This window comes from Lissotriton helveticus, chromosome 7, assembly GCF_964261635.1.
Source record: "Lissotriton helveticus chromosome 7, aLisHel1.1, whole genome shotgun sequence".
NCBI classification, from domain to species: domain Eukaryota; kingdom Metazoa; phylum Chordata; class Amphibia; order Caudata; family Salamandridae; genus Lissotriton; species Lissotriton helveticus.
This window is the reverse complement of record NC_136068.1, coordinates 1,522,655,870-1,522,679,243: the sequence shown is the minus strand read 5'-3', so window position 1 is coordinate 1,522,679,243 and position 23,374 is coordinate 1,522,655,870. Positions and strand designations below refer to the sequence as shown.

Below are 23,374 nucleotides of genomic sequence, written 5' to 3'. Positions count from 1 at the left end.
CAAATAACGGTGCACGCCAGTTCATTAAGTGGGCCGGGACCTACCGGTGCCCAGTACCGGCAGTTCTAAAAAGCAGGTGCTGAAACGGGTCTCTTTCGGGCTCTCCATGTTTGCCCTCACCCTCAGAATGATAAAAAAAATCTTAACTTTGCAGCAATAACCACCCTTCACAGCCTTTGAGGTAACTAACTTCAAAGAGACTTGTTAAAGTTATTTCACTGTCTAATCAGCAGACGTATTTTCAATGTTATTTACAGCAGAGCCATAGTTGTTGCTTATGTGTCTTATGCAACTAACAGCCATTGATAAAGCCAATAGCACTATCTTGTTGTAGGTAATCTTACTTGTTGTATTATATGTCTGGATTCAATCACAGAAGCAGCAAAATGCCAATCGGGCAGCACACTATGCTAAGCACAGATTTTTAGCGTTCGCATTTTAGGCTAGGCCCTTAACTCCATCGGACACGCCCCTTTGAGAGACCCCCCCCAGTTTTTATATCCCACTTAAATCCCTGGTTCACACAGCACAACCTTCTGGCCTACTCCTTGGCCTGTCAGAGGCATTCATTCATCTGCCTGGAATTCCTTCTAATCCTTGACAGGTCTCCCCTCTTCTAAAGACTCTTTAAGGGCAGAAGACTGATGGGGTGACTCAGGGTGGAGCAGGCCCCTCGGTATCCAAGGCCAGTGATGAGTCATCCGCGGTCATGCTGCCATGTAGAGAGTTTACAGGAGGGAGGGAGAGGAAATGAGAAAACACCGTTTATGTGTCAGCCCTGGAGTGGAACGGCCGTTGGTTGCTACGGTAACCAGCCGCAATCCTCCCAAACAGAGACTTTCAAATATAGATGAATGACCTCATGCCTGACATATTTTTTCCTCTGTCCTTTTCTGAGAAGCATTGCAGCTGGGCAGGCTTCCCCTTTGACAAAATGGAGTGGAGAGTTGCTGCAGTCTAATCTGCCGCCATTTCGAGAGAAGAGGAAGATAGGGCGCTGGAGACGGGGTCCTTAAACTACTGGAGTGTTAAAAGACTGACACAGCACGGCTGGAGGAAGATCACGGGGCTAGTGTATTATTATATTCATTTGGGATATTAAGCTGATGGTGGCTCTATTTCAGGAATCCTCGTGCACTGGAGTGGTAGGCGTACTTGTACACGAGGCAGACACATGCTTTGAACAAAGGTACATTTGTGAGAAAGCACATGGCAAACTTACAAATAACTCAACCTTGGCTCTTGGCTTTGGACACTAAATTACTACATTTTCCAGATGGCTCCATAGCAGCAAATATGCAGTGCTCTTTGCCAAGCTTTTTCTTTTTTCAAACAATTTATTCCAAGGAAGCAGTCTGTGTCCCAGATTCAGCAGAGATACTGCGAATGCTTGTCAAGCTACCTGCATCAGTTTGTCAAGCAGGATGAGGCAGGTACTGCTTTTCACACAGGTGACTCCCACTGTGGACTCCATGGGTCTCTGAGGGCTTCAAGGGTGCAACTAGGCCCAGGGCCAAACTTTGGGGATTGCTAACACTTCCAACAAAAAGTATGTCAAGCAATAGGGGCGGAGAGCTATCTTCATCGCCAATATGAGAAAAATAATCGACAAACTGCAATTTGAACATGTTAGACAAACCTGATACAATAAGAACAAACAGTATTATTGTGGATTTCACATTGTTTATAAGCTACTGAGAGTGATCTTTGAAAAGTAGATTGTGTAGATTTTAATCCAAAGCACATTAGATGGGTTTTCACAAAATTACTTCAAGACAACAACTCTTTTTTGTTAATTTGCTAAATCCTTCTGTGTCAGGACAATTTGCTTGTGAAACATTTATAAGTGCAAGCCCAGAAAAGGGCTCCTGGCACATGGTTGACAGATAGTCCAATTGTAGTTTACCCATTATATTTGTGTTTAGAACTGCCCTCATGTACAGGTTTCCAAATAGTAGGAATCCATACAATAAATTGGGGGGTGGAGGGAGGGGATGGTGACAGGCAAGTCACAGGTTCTGTTTCTAAAATAACTTTTCTGCCTCCTGAAATGAAATGTGTGCTAATGAGTTGGCAAGATTAGTGGCAGAAATTGCACCAAATAAAGAATGAAAAACTTGTTGTTACCATGTCACATTCAACAGTTCACATATTTGTAGCACAATTGATCCACATCCGGGCAGGAATGTGTCAGACTGTTATTGAAGAGCTGGCAAAATATTGTTGCCTTGGTATATCTTTGTAGGGGATATTGTCAACAGCAGTGATAGCCTAGAATTTAGAGTCTAGCTGGACTACAGATGTAAAGTTGTTTCCTAATAAGATTTTTTCCAATTCCAAGTGTCGAAGTGTATAAGCCTACAATGCTGAAAAGAATCAAACGCAATGGAAAGTTCAAGTAATAGGCATGCTGATTACCATTTGAATACATAGTAGTTTTAAAATCATCCAATGTGGAAACTAGTGCTGCTTTTGATCCCAACTATACCAGAATCTATTTTGGTAATCTGAGAGAAGGGTATTTTCTTTGATAAATGAAGTTATGTGTCTTGAGGCAGATACTTCAAACTTTTTGCTTACGAACACTTGGTGATTGGCAGGTACCTAGAAGGAACCTTTGGTTGAAGGCCTGCTTGTTTTAATGAGTGTTTATGCAAAACATTTAGAGTTATTTTGGGGAGATATCTCTGTCCAAGGTGGAGTTGATAGCTCTGACTGAATAAACTGCAATTCTATTCATAAGGATATTCTTGAACATATGGGCTGGACGTAGGTCAGCTGGTGGTTATACTCGCCTACAAGCTTTTACAGCCTTGATGAAGTACTGAGTGGTCGGGAGGTTAAAGGTGAGTAACCTGTTGTTTTCATGTTTTATTTTCTAGTAAGCTGCATTGCTCAATCAATCAAATCAATCGGGGGTTTATACATTTGAAGCTACTCACCGGAACGGGTCTCAAGGTGTTGGGGGAAAGGAGGCGGGGGTGGATCCGCAGAGCCTGGAGGTTCACTGAGTTCCATCGAAGAGTCAGTTCTTGAGGTCCTTTAGGAAGTTAGAGATCGAGGCAGTCTGTCGGAGGTGTAGAGGGAGGGAGTTCCATGCCTTGGCCGTGAGGAGGGAGAAGGAGCACCCTCCTTTTCTGCTTTTCTTGATCCTAGGTACCGTTGTGAGGAAGAGCTGGACTGAGCGGAGAGAACGTTGGGGAACGTGGAACGAGAGGCGGTGGTTCAGGTTGGTGGGTCTGGTGTTGTGGAGGGCCTTGTGTGCTTGGGTGAGAAGCTTGAAGGTGATTCTCCTCTCGATGAGGAGCCAGTGTAGGGGCCGTAGGTGTTGGCTGATGTGGCTGTGGTGTGGTAGGTTGAGGACGAGTCTGGCGGCGGCATTCTGTACGTACTGGAGTTTGCGGAATTGTGATTGAACAGTGGAAAGGATCAGATACTGAAACTGTCTGGAGGGCTGGAAGTAATGCAGATGTGCCATTCATACAGCAATTGGCAGTGATGAGGCCTTCTGCCGTGCTGCCAAGGCATAAGGATGTCCTAAGGTACTACCACTTCAGGTACTGCGACAGGGTGACCCTTTTTGGATGTATGACGTTACAACGCATACTTTTACAACGCCTACCTTTACAACGCATTTTTACACCGCAACATCCATTACAACGCTCACCATTACAACGCATGCCATTACAACAGATTCTTTGAAACTACTTTTACAACGCATTCCACTACAACGCATACTACATTTACAACGCATACCATTACAACGCATTACATTGCATTGCATGTAAGGTAAGTGTTGGATAGTGTAGGGGTAAAAATTACTATTCTAACTCCAGGGGGTGCAACAGTAGGGTAAGTGTTGGATAGTGTAAGGGTACTATGTGTTGTAATGCTATGCGTTGTAATGCTATGCGTTGTAATGGAATGCGTTGTAATGGAATGCGTTGTAGTGGTGTGCGTTGTAGTGTTGTGCGTTGTAATGACTGCGTTGTAAATGCATGCGTTGTAATGGATGTTGCGTTGTAAAAGTTTCGTTGTAATGGTAGTGCGTTGTAAAAGTTGCATTGTAAAGGTTGTATACCCCCTTTTTCCTGTGAACTCTTCTAGAGGGTGGTTGTTTGTGATCACATGGCCTCTCGTCAGATCTTCCTGTGCAAATCTCTTGTTTCATGTTGAGGTCTCTTGACCACTGTCCACTGGAGAGTACCAGGCTGCAAATCACCCCTCCTGTCCACAGATCAGCTCTCCATGACTTAGCAAAGGTCTTGCTGAAGCATGTCAGGCATGAGGTTTCCTGGCTTGTTGGCTTTCCTGGCTCTAATCAGCTTTCCTTACTACCTACTCTGGGTTGTTCTTCAGAAGAAAAGAAAATGAAACATTCATCCTTGAAGTGTGTACTGTATACACATGGGCAATGATTAGAAAGAATATATATGTAGTCCAATGATTTTTACATTCAGACACAAATATGCATTGGTCTAGTATCTATGCAATGTCACATTTACAGGGGTCAACAAAACATGTAAGGAATGAACAGACCATAACAGAAGCCATAATAACTTAGGAAAAATATAATATTGCACAAAAGTCCTCACCCAGAAGTTCACTGTTGTTATCTTAATACTAACATTTCAATGGAAGTCGAGGCACAATGGGTGCAGCTAGGAACTGAGCAAGTTTTATTGACACGAATGGCATTAAAGGAAAGAAAGCAAACAAGTTGATTTTGAATAAAACCATTTTTTATACTTCTGGATGGTCACCAATACTCCACAACACATGACACAACTGTGCATTTGCCTGGAAGATTTAAGATACTTGAATAGTATTGTTATGGGCTTTTTTAGAGCACCTTAGTTAACAGGTGTGGCTCAGAACTTCAGAGATTTAGAAATGCACTTTTTAGGTTGGACTTCACAGCCCAGTTGTCGCCAAACGCATGTGATCAACAGAACACAAGATCAAACCCTTCCTCCCCCCCAAAGACCTGAAACAGGCCACCCAGGCACTTCTGCTTTCCAGAATAGACTATGGCATCGCAGTGTTGACGGGAACTGCCAAGACGCACCTGGAACCACTCGCCTCCACCCTCAACGCAGCAGCAAGAATGGTCACAGGAACAAATAAATTTGACCACATCTCCCCAGCACTCAAAGAACTGAAATGGCTCCCGATTGTCCAAAGAGCCAACTTCCGCACAGCCTGCCTCACTCATAAAGCCCTACATACAGGCAAACCGGAATACCTGGCTTCTAAACTCAAAAGGGCGGGTCAGTCCAGGAACCTCAGAAGCTCCAGCACACTTTTACTCATCCCTCTGAAATCACAGAAGCGAAAAACCTCTAATAAATCCTTTGCGGGGAATGCCCCCAGAATCTGGAACTCCATCCCCCCTCATATCAGAATGACTGCCTCCTTCCCGCAATTCAAATCGCTACCCAAAGCCTTCTTCCTTGAACACTCTGGTGCCTAAGATGAACCTCATACGGGACAATGGTAGTCAGCTTTCTATCAGAACCCAGAACAATTGATTCTCGCCAGATCACCATCCCTTATTCCGCTCAAGTTACTGTTGCACTGACTCTATTTCCTGCTTGTTGTTGTTTTATCTATATTTGCTGTGAAGCGCTCTGATACCTCTGGGTCCAGCTAGCGCTATACAAAACTTCAATAAATAAATAAATAAATAAAGAACACGAGTTTAAAACGCTCACCTGAGAGAGGGGCTTTGGCTCCACCCACATGTTTGTTACCTTGATTACAGCATTTGATTGGGCAGAACCTGTGTTGTGCCACCAAGAAATAGTGCTTATTGCCCTCCTGTTGTCTCTTCAGGCGTGTTCCCTCACTTCACAAAAAGTAATAATATATCAGTTTGCATGGGGAGACCCCTCCACCATGCAGTAATTGAGTATGTTTTGATTGTTGGGCTAACCCTATAGGTGAATAGAACTTCTCAATAATGCTGTTTCTCTCATTCAAAATGGCAGCTGTATCCACCCTGATGATGCTGAGGCTTTTGAGTTTGTTTTTTCTTGGCCATGTGCGTTTCTGCCATGCAGAATAAGCAGTGTGTCCTGCCTATCCTCCCCGGCAATCCAACTGATGCATTAGTCACTACAGCCCTACAGCCTCATGCTGATCCTTCCTTCTGCACCGACTCACTGCCTCAGTTTGCTCTCCCCAACTGCAGTTGCCCATGCAGAGCCAGCTCTCATCTTCTGCATTAGCTGCAGTCACTGCCATGGGAGCCAGGCTCACAGCTATTGGTATGGCATATACCATATGACCCAATAAGGTGGAAAGAATTACAGATGAGTTAAGAGTGGATGGGTTTATCCACTTTTTAAATGTAACAATTTCATCCATTTTAAGATTAAACAATGCTGTTATTTCATTGCCAAATTACTGCTCCTCACCTCTTGGCACACACAATGCCCACTCTCCTCTTCTTACAATGCCAGTTCTGCTCATCAGCAGCAGCTAAAGATCTTTGTAAGTGGTGGAATGTTTTACTTCCCCTGGATTCCAGCAAGCAAAGTGAGGAAACAGACTTTTTCTAGGAAGTTTCGGGAAAGTGGGGGTTCTCCCCTGAGATTTGTTTTCTTTAAAGGTATGGCATAATGGGATTTGCTTGCCAGCCCAAGATGACCATCCTCAATATAAAGGTAGAATTGAACTTGAACAGATATAAAATTTCACTCGTGCTTGGGGATTGTTGCCAAGAGGGACTTTGCTCAGCAGTTGAAGATTACAGATCGATATTTTAATACCCTCTGTGAGACCGATAGGACCTCGGCTGACTATTGTCTTGACTCATGAACTCTCCTAAGACAATCTTGGTAAGCAAGACACTATTGTACTTAATAAACTCCGCTTGAGAAAAAATGATAGGTTAAGTCTATCATCATTTATTGACATATAAAAGATATAATAAAGTGTATATGTTTATCTGATGTTAGTACATCTTCATCTACAGAATTATCTCTAAGAGCTACTGGAACATTAAAAAGTGACTATAGATCGACATTTTAATACCCTCTGTGAGACCCATAGGACCTTGGCTGAATATTACCTTGACTTATGAATTCTCCTAAGACAAGCTTGGTAAGCGATAAATTGATGTTTTTTCCTCTAAAAAACTGCGCTCTAGGAGAAATAATAAGCTAGGTGTGTTATTACTTTTTGATATATACAATAAAGTACATATGTTCATTATCCTTACAGCTTATTCAGACCTCAGAAATATATATGAACAATTTATCGTCTACTTAAGAAGAAGTTTATATACCTACATAGAGCCATAGAATAGCTAAGGTAAGCAACAAGTAAAAAATTCTAGTTATTTTATAAGAACTTAAGCATTAGTGCAACTTTAGTTTTCTTTCTTGGCTAATATCCAAAGAATGGTTCATGCTGCTTAACACCATCTGATAATAACCATCGAAAGGGTTCTTTCTCCATATGAGAATTTCATTATAAATATAGCACAATAAAGAAAGATATAAACAAATCAGGTATTATTGAGAATCCACAATTTAGGCATTTTCCTCATTTTCCATGTATAGTTGCTTGCTGTTTGTGCCCACACAATGTTTTTATTTGATCCTGAATATATAAGCAACAGTGCTTTTACCATGTAATTTGCCCTGACTTAAAGAACCAATTATATCAGATAGGAGTCTTTTTATGACCCCCTAAAACTATTAGTATATAGTTTAGCCATACACCATGAGTCTGATTAAATACATTGTCCTAATGTTAACTTTTTCCCTAATTTTTAGCCAAACTATGGTGTGAATACCCTGAGGAAGGCTATTGCCGAAACGCGTTGGTGCAATTCAACATCTTCAAAAAAATCAGTATTTTGGCTTCACTGTATTTATATTCGGTGTAAAAATAATCAACAAATTTGGTCTGTTCAAATGTATATAAATTAACAACATGAAAAGTCTTGTTGATTTTTAATCTAACACGAATAATTTTTTGCACTATCTTCATCTATAAAAGAAGTTTTTCAGTTCCTTAGGTCACTACATACCATTTAAGAACTGTGGTTTTCTAAAAGAGATAGGGAAAGATAGAGACACAGAAATAACTGCAATGAAATTGTCATGTATATGTTTGTCTGTTGTTTTTATATTGTAAAAGAATTTTGATAAAAAATATGTGTAATAATCATCATATAAAATAATATATAATTGAAAAGAAATAATGAAATAAAAAGATATATATTTTCTAAATAAAAAACATGAAGTTTTGTGTTATGTCAACTAAATATTAGATTCATGGTGTAAGCCCTACAAATTGTATATTAGGCACTGTGCCCGGTGCAAACCTTTTTCCAAGAAAGTGATTTTCCCTGTTTGGGTACTATCCTATTTTCAGGGGGCCCCTGGTGCTTTACAAGTTAGATTATCTCGCAGCCTGTCTGTGAGGGGTGAGTTATTTTATATCAGTATATTCATTTTTGTGAGATTTTTCTCATTCATCCTTTTCATTCATTGGTTCGAGAGTTAGGTTATGGTAAAGGTATTTGTTTTTCACATGTGTGCACTCAACCGGCTGTATATAGCTTTCTTTACGTATTAGATATTGATAACATTAGATAGCTTAACCATCCAGTCAAAATTAACTAATTATAGTAGCTTTACCCATGTCTAATTTACCAACATTTGGTTTCTCAGACGAACAATTTGCAGACATGGTAGGAAATACATCTAGTTTTAATGGTCAACCACAAGCACATGTTGATAAAAATGAGGATGCAATAACACTGTTAGCGCTAAAAAAGAAGATGAGGAGAATTGAGCTACAAGGTAAATTTATGCTAGATTATTTAAAGGCGGGAGTTCAAGGTTTAAGAGTCCGGAATATTCCTGGCCTATTTGTACAGATAAAAGAGTTTTTAGAAAAATGGGCACTAATCTTTAACCGATGCTCAAGAGATTATATGATGCTAATAGTAGAAACTGCTCAACTGGTATTAGATCAGCTAGCATCAGAAATCTCAGATCTAGAAAGAAAAATAGAAGCATCAGGCATCTTGGAAGAATCCAAAAAGAAATTGGAAGAGATAGAGAAGGATCTTGGCTCCTATACAGATTACCTAACTAAACGTAAAATTGACAAACTCAATAAAGACATTAGATTTTTTAGTAAAGAAGGCATGTATCCATATCTCGGAGAACGTTACTACAACCAACAAGATACCCAAACAGGACGGTTTGATCAATATTCCAACAGACAGTTTAGTTATAATAAAAGCATCAATACCTTCTCTGACTCCTCAGACTCAGAAGGAGATGGATACTATGGAGCCACTAGTGGAGCCCAAAGATTTGGTAACAGCAGGCCAAGAGGTTAAAATGTTTTTTTAGGGAGACGCAAAAATCGCAGGGTGAATTGGAGATCACAATATCCGATGCGTTTCCAACACAGTCCGCATCCGGAATACAATCAGTTCCAATCGGAACCACAAATGGGTTACAACCAGTACCTGGAGACAAGAAACAAGCGGTACTGGAGAGAGTGATAACTGTACCAATTTTCAACCTAAGCAACACAGTTTTAACATCCACTGTAATATCGGTACTAACTAAAGGTCTCACATTTGCACCGCATTCGGGGCTTAATCAATTTGAGTTGTTTAGAGACTTACAAACCTTTTTCAGAAAGGTAAGATTAAAAATATTTTTTTCCAATTCACAAAGAGAACAGGATAATGTAAATCGATCAGGCTTATCCCCTAAGTCCACTTTTACTCCCAGTTTAGACCAATTGCCATCAGAAGTAGCAATTTTTGAAAAAGTTTTGTTCAAGACATTTGTCAACATAACTAAATATGTCCAGAAAACACCATTTAATATGAGTAAAGATGAATACAAAGCTATTGATATGCTCAAGACATGCAAAGATAAAGTGATAAAAACTTGTGACAAAGGAGGAGGAATAGTTGTCTATGATACTACCACCTATGTTGAAAAAATGCAAGAGATGTTAAGTGATACAAGGTTTTATTCACCAATTACCAGAGATCCGACAAAGCAAGTCATGGCTAAAATACGTAAATTAACTAATAGAGCTTTGCATGAGGGAGATATTTGTCAGAAAGAATGGGATTACCTAAATGTAGAGACACCAAGAATGGCTAGCATTTATGGAATCCCCAAAATACACAAAAACAGCACTGACCCTCCTTTAAGACCTATAGTTACAACTATAGGGTCTGTCACTGAGTCCCTTGCAAAATACGTTGATGCCTTGCTTTGTCCTCATGTATCCAAAACACCAGCCTTTGTCCAAGATACTAGGCACATTATCAACCTAGTAGAAAATGTACAATTTTCAAGTGATCGTCAATTTCTAGTAACTATGGACATTGAGGCTCTCTACAGCAACATCCCCATTAATGGAGCAATATCGGCTGTACATTGGTTCATTAGGACATATAACATCCAGTGTCCAACAATATTTGTCCTAGAATGCCTCAAAATCATACTGTCAGATAATGTGTTTGAATTTAATACACAGCTTTTTAAACAGCAACAGGGAGTCAGTATGGGCGCATCTTGCGCCCCAACTGTGGCAAATATTTATATGACGTACTTTGAAAATCAGTACATTTTCAATTGAATCGCTCCTTTTTATGAATCTGTGACCAAGTGGTCACGATTCATTGATGATGTTTTCTTTATATAGATTGACAACTATGAAAATGTATTGCAATTCATAGAGTGGATCAACTTGTGTGACGAAAATATACATTTCACATATACAATCAGTAAAGAACAAGTAGAATACTTAGATGCGGTGATCAAATGTTGCGAAGGGATTTTGGCTGTCGATTTATATGTTAAACCGACAGCTAGAAACACCCTGCTGCACTACGACAGCTATCACCCTTTAGTGCAAAAAAACAGTATCCCCTTTGGGGAATTTTTGCGACTCAGACGCAACTGCACCTCAATCATAGATTATGATATGAAAGCAGAAAATATGAAAATCAAATTCTTGGTGAGGGGCTACCCTAAAAAATGTATCCGCGATTCGTACAAAAGAGCCCGTTTTTATGATCGGCAACATCTTCTACACCATAATAACATCAAAAAAGACCCTGCTTTGATTTTCATTACGCGTCATTCAATGTTAAATGAACAAATAAAACAAGCAGTATATTCCACCTGGCAGATTCTAAATGTAGATGTACCTGCTAAAGACACATTAGCCAAGCCCATGTTCGCGTACAAACGTAACAAAAACATCAAATACCATGTAGTACACTCGCGTATGAACTTGGGAAACACTTATAAACAAATGAGTATCACAGGCATGCAACCAGTGACAGGCAACTTTAAATGCACGAACTGCAAGTCCTGTGAGGCAGCAATAGAGTCACCCACTTTACAATTCAATGGCCAAACAATAATAGCCAGTGACTTAAACAACTGTAAGACAACAAATGTTGTTTATTTAATAATTTGCCCATGTGGCTTAGGCTATGTGGGAGAAACAGGAAGAGCCCTCAATGTAAGATTAACTGAACATAGGTCCGCCATAAGAACAAAAAAAAGTCCGCACCTGTTGTGAACCATTACCTAGAAAAAAATCATAAACCTGAAGAAATGAACTGGTTCATACTAGAGCGAATCTTACACAAAGAAGGGAAATCTATGGAGGCTATTCGAAAAGTAAAAGAGGTCTATTGGATTTTTATTCTTTTTCTTTTTCTTTTTTTCTTTTTTTATTAAGCACTATAAATAGGCTGGATTTTTATTCTTAATACAGTACAGAATGGTCTCAATCAAGAAATACCATGGGATCAAGCGATCCAATAGAAAGGTTCTGGCGTATACTATTATCATTAATAGTATATAGATTGGTCCATATGGCTCTTTTCATTAGTAAAAGAAACTCTGTATAAATCGTCAAATCGTCAAATTGATTGACCACTACTGGTTACATCTAAATCACTATTGTTTATTTAACGGTTAATCTAGAATTTAGAATTGTTGTAGTTTATGATAAACATAATAACAAAACTAAACCTAAGTACACTAGGCATTATGAACTTTTAAGGGAGAATACAGCAATAGAGTAGCATCATACAAGTGCAGTGAGAGTGCAATCTATAAGCCACTACACACGCCTAGATACCTTTCTCATTTTTCTAAAAATGGCCATAAGTTAGTGTTCTCATGTAGGTAGTTTTAATCACGATAGCCGACATACATCCTTATCACAAGTTTGTGTCACCTTTATTTATCTCTTATTTAAACATTGAAGTTGACAAAACATTGAATCATATAACAATTATAGTTGTTGTATATCATGCAAAATATTTTATATTTACCAATTTTTCAGTGAGTAGTGTCCACACACGTATAACTAGGTAGTCTAAGATGGCTGCCGTATAAGCTAAAAATTATAAGGAGAGAGCCGTCCATATATAAAAAAATACTAGTTGTCCGTAATTACATCTAGTTGGGCAATCGTAAATGTAAATATAATATGCACAACCCTTAATATACATGTTTCACCCTTCAATCTAATGCCTAACAATTAAAACAGATATATATGCAATTTGCATGTTTTAAGATGGCTGCCTCCAAAACATCATAAACATGAGTCTCTGTTAGAAGAAGGAACGTGGTTACACATTCTGTAATTACGCGGCGTGCATAATCATTAGCAACATGCTTTAAAAGCCGAGCAATACGCTTCCCGCGTCTTGTATCGGGTCCACAGAACGCCGGTAGTCTTCTATTCGTTTAAAAGGTAAGAGCTTCAGACTATAAATAGCTAGTTAACCTGCCGTAATGGTTAGATCTTAAGACACATGGCATTATAACTGGGTAAAATATTAATAAGTCAACCTACAAATATATATATGTAGGAACTTAAATAACAGTAATACAACTTAAAAGACTTGACCAAATTTAACCAACTAAACATCTTTTCTGCATATAAATTGAAAGTTTGATTGGTTCCTTATCTTTTAAACAAAATATTTTTAGAAAGATATTCTACATGCAAACTAAAGAGAAATTAAAGATATAACATTTGTGAATAATGGGACTTGTTGAGATAAGCTATCAGATACAAGCACCATTGATCCTTAAATTTATATCCTTTTCTTTTTTCTCTCTTCCTTCTGCTCTCATTTATTGGTGCCTCAGGATGTTATCTTCACTTATCTTCACCAAAGGTCCAAAAAACTACAAAGATCAATAAGGCACGTAAAAATATATAAGACACTTCGAGCATATCAAAAGGTTAGTATTCAACATGTATCCTTAAAAAAGAACAACAGCTCATTGAACAGCTCACTGATATCAATGGTTTTGTAATTGTGATCTTCATAACTGATGTTAGCACATCTACATTTTCAGATTAATCTCTAAAAAACAACCAGAATAATAAGAAGTAACTACAGATCGATATTTTAATACCCTCTGTGAGATCGATAGGACCTTGGCTGACTATTGTCTTGACTCATGAACTCTCCTAAGACAATCTTGGTAAGCGAGACACTATTGTACTTAATAAACTCCGCTTGAGAAAAAATTATAGGTTAAGTCTATCATCATTTATTGACATATAAAAGATATAATAAAGTGTATATGTTTATCTGATGTTAGTACATCTTCATCTACAGAATTATCTCTAAGAGCTACTGGAACATTAAAAAGTGACTATAGATCGACATTTTAATACCCTCTGTGAGACCCATAGGACCTTGACTGAATATTACCTTGACTTATGAATTCTCCTAAGACAAGCTTGGTAAGCGATAAATTGATGTTTTTTCCTCTAAAAAAACTGCGCTCTAGGAGAAATAATAAGCTAGGTTTGTTATTACTCTTTGATACACAATAAAGTACATATGTTCATTATCCTTACATCTTATTCAGACCTCAGAAATATATATGAACAATTTATCGTCTACTTAAGAAGAAGTTTATATACCTACATAGAGCCATAGAATAGCTAAGGTAAGCAACAAGTAAAAAATTCTAGTTATTTTATAAGAACTTAAACATTAGTGCAACTTTAGTATTCTTTCTTGGCTAATATCCAAAGAATGGTTCATGCTGCTTAACACCGTCTGATAATAACCATCGAAAGGGTTCTTTCTCCATATGAGAATTTCATTATAATTATAGTACAATAAAGATAGATATAAACAAATCAGGTATTATTGAGAATCCACAATCTAGGCATTTTCCTCATTTTCCATGTATAGTTTCTTGCTATTTGTGCCCACACAATGTTTTTATTTGATCCTGAATATATAAGCTACAGTGCTTTTACCATGTAATTTGCCCTGACTTAAAGAACCAAATATATCAGATAGGAGTCTTTTTATGACCCCCTAAAACTATTAGTATATAGGTTAGCCTTACACCATGAGTCTGATTAAATACATTGTCCTAATGTTAACTTTTTCCCTAATTTTTAGCCAAACTATGGTGTGAATACCCTGAGGAAGGCTGTTGCCGAAACGCGTTGGTGCAATTCAACATCTTTAAAAAAATCAGTATTTTGGCTTAACTGTATTTATATTCGGTGTTAAAATAATCAACAAATTTGGTCTGTTCAAATGTATATAAATTAACAACATGAAAAGTCTTGTTGATTTTTAATCTAACACGAATAATTTTTTGCACTATCCTCGTCTATAAAAGAAGTTTTTCAGTTCCTTAGGTCATTAAATACCATTTAAGAACTGTGGTTTTCTAAAAGAGATAGGGAAAGATAGAGACACAGAAATAACTGCAATGAAATTTTCATGTATATGGTTGTCTGTTGTTTTTATATTGTAAAAGAATTTTGATAAAAAATGTGTAATAATCATCATATAAAATAATATATAATTGAAAAGAAATAATGAAATAAAAAGATATATATTTTCTAAATAAAAAACATGAAGTTTTGTGTATGTCAACTAAATATTAGATTCATGGTGTAAGCCCTATAAATTGTATATTAGGCATTGTGCCCGGTGCAAACCTTTTTCCAAGAAAGCCACTGCCATGGGAGCCAGGCTCACAGCTATTGGTATGGCATATACCATATGACCCAATTTTGAATATAAAGTGGAAAGAATTACAGATGAGTTAAGAGTGGGTGGGTTTATCCACTTTTTAAATGTAACAATTTCATCCATTTTAAGATTAAACAATGCTGTTATATCATTGCCAAATTACTGCTCCTGACCTCTTGGCACACACAATGCCCACTCTCCTCTTCTTACAATGCCAGTTCTGCTCATCAGCAGCAGCTAAAGATCTTTGTAAGTGGTGGAATGTTTTACTTCCCCTGGATTCCAGCAAGCAAAGTGAGTAAACAGACTTTTTCTAGGAAGTTTCGGGGAAAGGGGGTTCTCCCCTGAGATTTCATTTCTTTAAAGGTATGGCATAATGGGATTTGTTTGCCAGCCCAAGATGACCATCCTCAATATAAAGGTAGAATTGAACTTGAACAGATATAAAATTTCACTCATGCTTGGGGATTGTTGCCAAGAGGGACTTCGCTCAGCAGTTGAAGATTGCAGGCTCCCCCCCTCTACGGAGATTGAAAAAAAGTCTAGATCAATACACACGTTTGGAGAAACCCATTTACCAGGCAGGAGGGTACACACAGAAACATTACAAAAATTGGAAAGATTGGGCCCAATACAGGGGAGTTACGCTGATCTCACAGGGATACAGAGATACTGACATAGTTCACTGGATAATGAAATCATGGGGTATATGGGCACCTAAAATGGTGACGGTATTTGTAGAATGGAGAATGCATTGGGTTCCTGTAATTCTAGTCAATTATGTCATAATAGTTATCATGCTTTATTTTCCATGAAGAGGCAGACATGTTTGTTCCTTCCTCGTGTTTTCATCATAAAAATAAATAAAAATGTTTTTAAAAAATGGGATCACGTTATGCATTTCAAAGCACTATTTTCACATAAATTTCATAAAAGGCATAGACCCTGAAACGACTCTGACAAAATATTCTAGTAATGTCAAGGTGTGCCAGGAGCAGATCCTTTTTTTTCATACTTTGCTGTGGGTTCACTCTATATGTCTGAAATTACCTCCAGTATGCTCAGGCCAGCTAAAACAATGGAGCTTGCTAAAGCTTGACTGCCCAACACAGTTACAGCCCTCAGGGGGTGTTAAGGCACTGCCATGATGTTAGAAATGGGGGTCTCTAGTTGGCAAGGGTTTGCACCTGTGTCCAAGTAGGTATCCTTCCTTCTAGTCAGGATAAGGGAGTTACACTCGTAAAATAACCCCTGGTCACCCCCTTCGTAGCTTGGCACGAGCAGTCAGGCTTATCTTAGAGGCAGTGTGTAAAGCATTTGCACATAACTAACAGTTACACAGTGCAAGCACTACAAAAGGACACCACACCAGTTTAGAAAAATATCCAATGTTTTTATATACTTAAGACAAGACCAAAAACGAAAAAAATCCACAATACAGTACTTAGAAATCTTCAGTTCTCAAAATAAACTTGAAATAAAGTTCCTTGAAGCAGATAGCTCTGTATGGAGCTATCATGGCGTCGTGAACAACGAATTCCAAACAGGTATGGCTGACCACGGTGTCGCGGGCCAGCTACGGTGTTAGGAAGACCCGCAAAACAGTACTTTTAGAAATGCAGTGCATCAGTGACCTCGTTGAGCTCCGAAAGCATGGCGTCTGCAGGCGTCAGTTCCAGAGGTCGGTGCAGGAGTCGTCGGACCCTTGAAGTCACATGCATTTGCAGTTTGAACTCTTCGCCGTTAAAGTCAGGAGTGCTGTCTCTGCAGGCGTCGGGTGCTGCGGTGCGAAGTGCAGCGGTGCCCGTGAACCACGGTGCAAGCAACGGCATCGATGTTGGCTTGAAGCGTCGTTGTTGGGGATACCAAGGTGACAATGTGAAGCAAGGCAGTCCGGAGTGCAGCGTCCACAGGTCACGGTGCAAGCAGCGGCTCGGTGGCAGTGTCAGCAGACGTCATCAATGAAACCAGGGTTGCGGTGCCTTCAGGAAAGGGAGTCGGCAGCGACGTCGTAGACAGTGTCGGGTTGCTTTTTCTTCTGTTGCAGCACAAAACACACAGTCCCCAGTGCTGAGGGCAGAAGAACTTGGGGGCAGATTTACAACTTCTGGCGCATCTCTGCTAATCAGCAGGGATGCGCCAGAACAGTTGCGACATGCCAAACCACCTGTGCGCCGCCACTGATGCGCCGCATTTACAATGTGGCGCACCGTGGTGCACGAATGGGCAGATGCATGTCGCATCCCCCGGCGGAAAGGCAGCGCATTGTTTGAGTTGCGACGCAGCTCCAGCAAGGATCGGGGTGCCCCTATGCCTAACATGCTGCATCAATCCTTATGCATGCTTCAAGCAGGCGCAGGGTTTTGACGCAGCATGGCCGTAAAAGTCGCTGAGTGAAATCTTGTTCCTGCACCGGAACACCTCCCTCCCCGTACCGGAACGCCCACATGTGGCGCAGGGCTTTACAACTTGACGCATATCCCTAGATGCATCACGTTGTAAATACCCCGCAGCATGGCGCTGGCTTTGCGCCGCCGCTGAGTCACAAAAGTGATTCAACGGCGGCGCAAATGTGGCGTACGGGGCTTGTAAATCTGCCCCTTGAAGTCTTTGCTGTTCCTGAGACTTCTTGAACCGGGGGCAAGCTCTACCTCAAGCCCTTGGAGGAACTCACAAAAAGAGATTACAGAAAGTTCAAGTCCAGTCCTTTCACTGCCCAAAGCAAAAGCAGCCACTGCAGGCCAACACAGCAAAGCACATAGCAAAGTGGAAGTTCCTCCTCACAGCTTCTCCAGCTCTTTTTCTTGGCAGTCTTCTTGTTCCAAAAGAGTTCTCAAGTTCTGGGGTCTGGGTCCCAATATTTATACTCCAAATTCCTTTGTCCTCTCAGGCAGAGAGTGTCTGTGCTTATTCCAAACCAGTTTGGTCCTCTCTAGCCCAGCATCCTATCGGGAGGCGGAGACAGCATTGTCTAAGGCAGACATGGCCTATTCAGGTGCAAGGGAAATCTCCTCCCACTACTCTAAATGTAGACCGGGCCTATTGAAGTGCTAGTGACAACTCCTCCCACTACTCAGAATGCAGCCCAGGTCTTTTCAGCCCAGTCCTGATTCATCCAGACTCTCTGGAGCCACTGCATATCCCCAGCCCCTGTCACACCAAAGACAGACAGTCAATACACATCCTAGCAGAGGCACACTGGATGGCTAAGCAAGAAAATACCTACTTTCTAAAAGTGGTATTTTCAAACACAGAATGTAACAAGCATTGGCATAGCCAATAGGTCTTGCCTTTGGGACCTTTTAAGTGTTTAGCCATGCAACAGTTGATGTTGTTGCACCAAGGATATTGTGCTGGATAGCCAAACACTTGTAAGGTCCGAAAGGCGAGACCTATTGGTATGCCAATGCTTGTTCATTTTGGTTGTGTGCACAAATTGTCTTCTACCCAGATTAGATATAGTTAGATCCACTTAGGCATACACTGGACTTCTTAAAAGAGGACTATTGCAGTGCATGATGATTGTACTCATTACCATCCAGCAGGTTATTAACAACAAAGGAGACTACCGTCTTACCCTAAAACTCACACCTAATATTTTAACCCTTCAAAGTTATACTATGCCATCATGAACAATTTCATTTTAAGCATAAATTACTGACCAAGACTAAAGGAGAAATGGAGAATTAGACTACAATTCACCAAAGGTTGCAGTTCCTACTCTTGCTCCGGACATGACCTGCCATGACTCTTTCTACCCATCTGTAATAAGTGGAGCAGTGCAGGGTGTTACTTCCATGATGGCAGGAGAATACCTACTGATAGAGATATGTTGAAATATCTTCATAAAGTATCAAACTCAAAAGTCCAGACAGTGAGAAGATAATTCTCAGCTAGTGACACTCAAACCAGCTTCCTGATGATTATGATGTCACATGCCAACAACTGAGTTGGAACTATGAGTCCACGGGAACTGTGTTACAGAAGGTAGTAGCATCCTAGCACCAGACAGCAAGTTAAAATTACAAGTGATCAGTGTGCCGAGTCAGGCAAAGCTAGTAATTGCTTTGCGTGTCAGAAATGCCCATTAGGTCTGTGAAACATTGATTTAACACTAGACTCCTCCCTCAACCCTTCCCAAAGCACAGACAGTGAATTGGGGTAGAGTCCATGAGACACCAGGAACATTTATTTACTGTTTTCGGACACCACTTGCTGAAGTGGCTTCAGAGTACAAAAAGATATTCTTAGCTGCTCTCTCATTTCTTTGGAAACTCACCTTACTGCCGCTGTCCTCTTTTTTGACTCCTGGCTTGTGTCTTCGAAGTTTGATGGATGGGGAGCGCAAAAGGTTTTTTAATGCGACTGGTGATCGTAGGCATGGACTCCACATTCGCCATGGTCGTGGGATGGGTGGCATAAAGTTATCAGAAGCTTTGATGCTATTGCCTTAAATCGGTATAAAACGTTAATGAAAGTCTTCGAGAGCCAGAGCAGGTTTGGCTTCCGTTCTAACTCAAAAGCCAGTAACTAGCCCAGATCCCACCAGTTCTGCTCCATAGCGTCCATATTGAGGCAAATCAAAGGCACTCCTCACAGTTTAAAATCCTTTCCTTCTCAAAGTGAAGAAGCATAAAACTGCCGACAGTGTTTCTCAAGAGCAGCCACCTGAAATAACACATGCAGAAAGACAAACAGTAAATGTAACGGCCTTCGTGGCGTGCATTCGATTAAATCCAATACACAAAAAAAAATGCGAGTGGTGCACGCGCTTGCGATGGGGAGAGCAGTCTGCTGTTGCAATACACAAAAAAGCACACAAGAGGTGCGCATGCGCGCGATGGGGAGAGCAGTCTGCTGTTGCAACACACAAAAAAGCATGCGAGTGGTGCTTGTGCGTGCTGGGCAGAGCAGTCTGCTGTTGCAATACACAAAAAAGCACGCAAGAGGTGCGCGTGCGATGGGGAGAGAAGTCTGCCGTTGCAATACACAAAAAAGCATGCAAGTGGTGCACGCGCGCGCTGGGGAGAGCAGTATGCTGTTGCAATACACAAACAAGCATTTACAATGCAATAGGTCTCGCAGTTGCAAGATTTTGAGCTATTGGCATTGTGAATATCAATGCCTTTTATAATATTAAAAGGTATTGTCATTTACAATACCCATAGATCAAACTTTGGCAAAAGTAAGACCTATTGTATTGTAGAGCATGGCGTCCGTGAAGGAGGGGGGTGGGGGTATTAATGTTGGCACGGCACATGAGTTGAGCTGTTCCATAGCTGAGCCGTGATTTATACTAGGTTTCTGCTGCTAATTGAGGCCTGGATGACCGAGAAGTGTCCACGAACCCGGAATATGTAGGCCCTCGTGAAGACTTTTCTTATCTGCTTGTTAAATAAACAAGCAGATAAGAAAAGTCTTCACAACAGCCTAGAAGCACACAGAGAAAAAAAATACTCGCCATCTGTTTTCATTCCTCTTGTATTTGCGTCTGGGCTGAGTGAAAACAGATGTGCTTGTCACGGGCAGCATCCCAAACCAGAAGCACAGAAAATACCTTAATCACTACCTAAGCCAATGGAAAAAGGTTATGACAGAGGGGCGTGGATGAAAGTCCCCTTTTTCATACTCTTTACTATAGCTCTCGCAGGCGAGGAGCGCATGCGTTCCAATGCCAGTCCGAGACCTAAAAAGCACGCGAGTGGTGCGCTAGCGACGGGAAAAGTGAAAGCAGGCTGGCGAGTGGTGTGCGATGTGCGCACACCATGATGAGAGAGGAAAGCGAGATGCCACCTCTGCTCGTCATTGTGTGCATAACCGCACGCTCTAAGCCAGCCAAAAAGCTGTGGTCGGACTTTTTAAAGCCCGTTTACTAAATGTCTGGCAGAGCAGCGCATGCGCTGGCTCAGGCCAGACCTAAAAATCTCCCTCACTAAAAGATGCATTTTAACATTGTGAGTTCAGGCTATCAAGTACCACGCACCTTAAGACCTAGAGCTTCCACAGGAGCAGATGACTTAGTCTCCAATGCTAAACTCCACTGGAAGCGGATGTCTTGTCCACTGCCAGTAAAGAGGGGGAAAGGGGAATGGGACAAAAAGGGAGACTCCACTGCTGTGCCACTTCCTCTCTGGAATTTTAACAATTCTTCTGGGCACCTGAAAGCACAAATAACAACATTAATACATTCTAAACCCACCGAAAAACTTGACATAAATTCTATAAGCTTGCCCAAACGTATCTCATACCTTAGACTCCTCTGTGTTTAGCTTCTCTCTTAAATTAGTATGTTGGCAGTAGAAATTAGTTAGATGCAGATGCATTTCTCAAATGAATTTCTTTAAAAAAAATTGAGTTGGCAGTTGTGTAGGAATTAGTTGATAAGTATTATATATATTACCTACTGGCGGTCGCCAGTAGGTATATATAGTTAGGATTTTTTGTCTATGGGATTTTTGAAAATTCTATGTCTAATAACTTTGGCGTTTGTGGACGGAATTGGCTGAAATTTTCAGGAAAATGGAACATTTTGTTTCTGAGCAGCCCCTGAAAATTTGGGGGGGGGTTCGTCAAGGGGGGGCCGAGTAAAAAGGGGGGTCCCAAAACGTGTTTTTAACATTGAGTTTTCCATAGGGCGGTTGGCCTCACTTTTAGCCCGAACGGCTGAATGGATTTGCACGAAACTTGGCAAAATTGTAGGGACTGGTAGCCCGATGTGCCTTTGCTAGGTCTCAATATATGTGCTCCAGTGGATTTTGAGAAATTAACGTTCAAAAAAAGATATATATCTGTAACAGCGGACCGGGCAGCGCTCCAGTTCGCGTACTTTTTGCGTTACGGAGCTTTGTGAAGCGAAGCTGTTTGGTTCTCCGGCGTCTGTAAACATTCCAAACAGTCCGTAGCGGCCGCCATCTTGTCTCTCGGTAGGATCGAGAGACGAGAGGAGGCCAAAGCGAAGGGGCAAATGACCATAAGGGGGCATAGTAGATCCTCCCTGACCCCCTAGGTTTGATGTGGAGGTTTTAAAAGGGCCCCTCGGGGCAAAAAAAAAAAATAATAATAATAATCGAACGGCTGAATGGATTTGCACGAAACTTGGCAAAATTGTAGGGACTGGTAGCCCGATGTGCCTTTGCTAGGTCTCAATATATGTGCTCCAGTGGATTTTGAGAAATTAACGTTCAAAAAAAGATATATATCTGTAACAGCGCTCCGCTTCACGTACTTTTCGCGTTACGGAGCTTTGCGAAGCTGATTGGTTCTCCGGCGTCTGTAAACATTCCAAACAGTCCGTAGCGGCCGCCATCTTGTCTCTCGGTAGGATCGAGAGTCAAGAGGAGGCCAAAGCGAAGGGGCAAATGACCATAAGGGGGCATAGTAGATCCTCCTTGACCTCTTAGGTTTGATGTGGAGGTTTTAAAAGGGCCCCCCGCGGGGCAAAAAAAAAAAAATAATAATAATCGAACGGCTGAATGGATTTGCACGAAACTTGGCAAAATTGTAGGGACTGGTAGCCCGATGTGCCTTTGCTAGGTCTCAATATATGTGCTCCAGTGGATTTTGAGAAATTAACGTTCAAAAAAAGATATATATCTGTAACAGCGCTCCGCTTCGCGGAGATAACATTATCTCCCTATTACCTAGCTGTTGCTAACACCAGTTAGCGACCGCTAGTAGGAGATAGCGACCATCTTGGGCTCCACTTTGCATGTCAGTGATATTTATCACTAATGACATGCAAAGTGGGCATGTCAAGATGTTAGCGACTGGAAACAGTCGCTAACATCGCTATCTTCTATTACCAACTTTTGGAGATATTCGCGCTAAGCGCGAATATCTCTAAAAAGTAACACCTGCCCTGAGCAGTTCTTAGCCATGTTATCCAATGGGAGGTGGATAACATGGCTAAGAGCATTAGCTCGGTAATGCATGAATATCGCTGACTTTTCAGCGATATTAATGCTTTGCGGTCGTTTTTCATCGCATTTGCGATAAACCTTGATAATAGCAAGGTTTATCTGCGATAATTTCTGACGATGCTTAGCGGTAAAAAATTCGTTGCTAAGCATCGTTAGGGATAAATATCGTTTAACTTTGGTAATATGCCCGAACGTCTGTTAACGTTCGATTCGAAGGAAATCAGGAAGTGTTGAAAAACATTGTCTGCGCCATCTTGCCTTTTTTCAAATGCCACACTTTTGTCGTGCACGGCAGCCATTTTAGATGCCTTGACCAGACCCACTCTCTGTACGCTGTCGATCCTTAGCATGGCTCCCCACCCTCGCAAGCATTTCCCCCAGGCACTGGTCACCCCCGCTCTCTGTCTTA

The 23,374-nt window shown here is 40.8% G+C and overlaps 2 long non-coding RNA genes across 2 annotated transcripts in view; one reads left to right on the top strand and one right to left on the bottom strand.

The window, feature by feature from the left end:
• The window catches only part of LOC144767517 (uncharacterized), a 36,631-nt gene extending 28,121 nt beyond the window's left edge, over positions 1-8,510 (top strand). The window contains exons 2-3 of the long non-coding RNA XR_013598239.1: positions 7,228-7,317; positions 7,785-8,510. This is a non-coding gene — a long non-coding RNA (uncharacterized LOC144767517). The remainder of the gene's footprint in view (positions 1-7,227; positions 7,318-7,784) is intronic.
• The window catches only part of LOC144767518 (uncharacterized), a 381,370-nt gene that overhangs the window by 113,611 nt on the left and 244,385 nt on the right, over positions 1-23,374 (bottom strand). The gene's annotated exons all lie outside the window — the stretch shown is intronic.